Source organism: Gossypium arboreum, chromosome 13 (genome assembly GCF_025698485.1).
Source record: "Gossypium arboreum isolate Shixiya-1 chromosome 13, ASM2569848v2, whole genome shotgun sequence".
NCBI classification, from domain to species: domain Eukaryota; kingdom Viridiplantae; phylum Streptophyta; class Magnoliopsida; order Malvales; family Malvaceae; genus Gossypium; species Gossypium arboreum.
In genome coordinates, this window is record NC_069082.1 from 74,562,230 (window position 1) to 74,566,403 (window position 4,174).

The 4,174-nt window shown below is 37.7% G+C and overlaps 1 non-coding gene across 1 annotated transcript; it reads right to left on the reverse strand.

The window, feature by feature from the left end:
- Nucleotides 1-3,147: 3,147 nt before the first annotated feature.
- LOC128287393 (small nucleolar RNA R71) lies at nucleotides 3,148-3,254 on the reverse strand. The gene has a single exon (XR_008278093.1). It is a non-coding gene; the product is annotated as a small nucleolar RNA R71 (small nucleolar RNA).
- Nucleotides 3,255-4,174: the final 920 nt, after the last annotated feature.

Here is a 4,174-nt window from a genome sequence, read left to right on the forward strand (position 1 = left end):
GAATGATTGTGAAATTGCAAGCACATTCTACCTAGCACACATATGAGTGCTTGATGCTATATTATAAGTTTTGAGCTACAATATGCAAAGCATTAACTAGTAAAATGCATGCTGTTTTTGTGAGGTATTAAGTGCATAATTGGCCTCAACATGTACATGAATATTCGGCCTTGGGTAGCCTATTGAAGGCCTTAGCTTTTCCTTGATGCTCGAATAAATTGTATTGAATTGCTTGATGTAGTATAAAATGTGCATGACCATTGTGTATTCAAGCTAAAGAGTGGCCATATGACCATTTAAACTCCTTGTCATATTCGCCATAAGCTAGCACAATGAGGTTTTAATAAATTGAATTTGTTTGAATTAGCTCAAGAGCTAAGAGGGCCACAATTGGACAAGGGAAGGAAAAAGTGATCGAATAGCCGTAAAAGCCGTTCGACAACATCCGAGGTAAGTCCTCAAGAAGTGACCTTACTTGAATTATGTGGAATGAAATATGGATGTATTGATTATTGATTTATGTGTGTATGAGTATTGAATAATACCCGGCTAAGTCCCAAGGCGATTATGCTAGTGATTATAATTGTGTTTGAGCCTTAGTAACGAGAATAAAATATGTATGTCCAATGATTATTGATGTATGTGTGCATGAGAAATTGAATGATATCCGGCTAAGCCTCAAGACAATTATGCTGAAATTATATCCGGTTAAGACCGAAGGCAATTGTGCTAGTGGCTACATCCGGCTAAGACCAAGGCATTCGTGCGAGACATTCTATCCGGCTAAGACCAAGGCATTTGTGCACGTGGTTATATCCGGTTATATTCAAGAATCTTGGGCTGGAGGTGAGTGTTGGTTGCTGTAATAAATTCAATTAGTACACTCGAGAAGCCCAAAGAATAAGGTGCGTTTATATGTGCATTGGAAAGTCGACATGTTTGAGCAACATTCGCTCAATCGACTAATGAATTTCAGTTATTGAATTGATTGATACTTTGTGAAAGTATATAATGATGAAGTGTGAAGTAAGAATGTGTATTAATGAAATGATGCATTTGGCTATGTGAATGTATTGCTGTAATTAGAGTTGATTATATTCCTTGAGACTTACTAAGCATAAAATGCTTACCCGTTGCTTTCGCTCTCTGTTTTATAGATTTCGCTCGATAGCAATCGGATCCGGGATCAATAAAGTCAAGTCATCCACACTATCAACGTCTCTAATTTTGGTATAAATTTTTGGTTGAACTTTGAAATGGCATGTATAGGACTACCCCTTGTTGGTTAAATATGTTGTGATGTATTTGTGTACGGCCATGCGAAAATGGCTTGTAAAAGTGAAGTATCGACTTAAACTATTTGCGGTTTGTATATGTATATATTTGGTGTCATGATGTGACCATGGATTGTAAATGGGAATGTTGGTCACATGATCAGCCATTGGCATGGTTAAAATGATCATATATGAACCTATGTATGGCAAGACTAGTTGGTTCATGGAGACTACCAAATAGGTAAGACCTACCTTAAAAACAGATGCTGCCAGCTGCAGTGACGTGAATGTGAAAAATCACCAAAATTTATAGGAATGGTATTAAATAGTGAATAAGCTATGTAAATGAACCTTGATGAGTCTATTTTCATATGGAAGAAACGAAATGGTCATAGGAGTTACATGTTAAGAGATATTAAAGCTATTGTGAGACAGGGCCAGAACGGTTTCTGGGTCCCCTATCGAAACTTTAAAAATTTGCTATAAATTATCCAGAAAGAATTAGGAGTCATTCCTTATATTTAAAGATTCCATTTTGAGTCTAGTTTCATTAGAAACAAACGGCACCAGTATTAAAGTTCTGTACAGTGAGATATTCAAGTTGTAACGCGCGAAGGTCAGAGCAGTCGATCCCTGTAACATGGGTGACTTTAACTAATAAACTGTACCAATTGGCCCGACCAAAAATTCTAGAAATAAATCCATGGATGGATACATGAGTCTAAATTCAGGCAAAATTTACGAAACCAGTTTCCGAGTTTTGAAACTCGAGATATGATTTTTAAGGCGACGGTGATGCAGTTTTCCAGCCTGACTGGAAATGTCAAATTGGTGGGCAAAACAAGTGAACTTGGTTTGTTAACCCCTCGTGTCCGACACCGGCGATGGTCTCGGGTTCGGGGTGTTACATTCTAAGTTAAAAAATGCAATTAATCTAACACAATTTTTTCATCTTAATTAAATTCATCTTTTGAAATCGTGCATTGAAACTTTAATTTTTATTCTATTTATTTTACTTAGTAAAATTTAGTTTTTAATCACTACTTCAAAATCAAAATATTTTTTCAATCACCAAAGTGTTTTTAATTGCATTCATAAATAATACTTTTCACAGTCCCTTTGTGCATGATAACTCGACATTTACTTGTCACTTTATTACTTGTTGCGATTGTGTACACTTGCACATGTCCATAGTTCCAAGTTTTTGATGCCGTTGTCAGGGACTATTTTAAAAGTCATTATTTGTGAATTTGTGAATTTTGCATTTTGGTTTATTTTTCTATTCATTTAACTTAGTTAATTTTTTCCATGTTGTTTCAGATGTTTATGAGTATTGATCGAATTATCGATTTACGCCCTGTAGACCCTGGGATTGAAAGAACATTTCAACAGCGAAGAAGACAAGCATTTCAGAGAAGGATCAAAGAGATGGACTTTGAAAATCAAAATCAAGGAAACAAAGCAAAACCTTGCTCAAAATCCAATCCTTATTGTTGATGATAGGCATAGAGCCCTAAGAAAGTATGCCATGCTAGTTTTTCATGATCTTAATCCGGGTATTAGGAGACCCAAAATCTAGGCACAACAATTCGAGCTGAAGCAAGTCATGTTCCACATGCTTCAAATAGTGGGCTAATTCAGTGGAATGCCTACCGAAGATCCTCATCTTCACTGAAGACTATTTATGGAGGTGAGCGATTCTTTCAAGTTAGCCGGAGTACCTGAAGATGTACTCTGATTAAAGTTGTTCCCATATTTGCTAAGGGATAGAGCTTGAGCCTGGTTGAACTCATTGCCACCAAATTCCATTTCCACATGGCAAGAGTTAATAGAAAGATTCCCCATGAAGTATTTCCCTCCTAGCAAGAATGCTAAGTTGAGAATCGAGATTACTGCTTTCCAACAAATGGATGATGAGTCCTTGTATGAGGCATGGGAAAGGTAAAAAGAATTATTACGGAAGTGCCCTTATCACAAAATCCCTCATTGCATCCAACTTGAGATCTTTTATAACGGTCTTAATGCTCACATGCTCACACGAGGATAGTAGTGGACGCTTCTGCTAATGGTGCTCTCCTTTCTAAGTCGTATAACGAGGCTTATGAAATCATTGAGAGGATTGCCAGCAAAAATTATCAATGGCAAACCAATCGAGCAATGTCAGGAAGATGAGTTGTTCGAATACCTGAATTGGATCCACTCACATCACTCGCATCTTAGTTATCTTCGATTTCCTACAAATTTTACCACTAATGGGTTTAATAGTTTTCCAGCTTAGCCACCTAATCACTTTGAAAATATAACCTGTATTTATTGTGGGGAAGGACATTTGTTTGAAGAATGTCCGTCAAACCCAGAATCTGTGTATTACATGGGTAATCAATACCACAATCGAGGAAGGTAAGGATTGCAATCCAATTTTTATAACCCATCTTGGCGAAACCACCTTAACCTTTCCTAGAGTAACCCGGGGGCTAGAACCAAAAACACTTACGGCAACACCACTTACCCGTGTCCGACACTGGGATAGGATACGAGGCATTACTGAACATAAACACCAGCAAACATATGCAACTGGCCATAAAACTTTGTTCAGTTGAAAACCATTCATACACATGCAAACTGTCCCTTGTATAGGCCTACGAGGCCCAAAACATACATCGGGAGTAGTTCGGGACTAATCCGAGAACTTTAGAAAAACTTAGAAAAATTTTCATGAAACATGGTCACACGCCCATGTGGGTAGACCGTGTGGTCACACGTGCCCATGTAGCTTGGGACACGCCCGTTTCCTCAGTCTGTGTAACTCTTAGTTTATGACATCATCAACAAAAATAGGGTCACACGGCCATGTGCTCAGACCATGTGGTGAATTAAATTCCAGAATTAGGTACAGACTT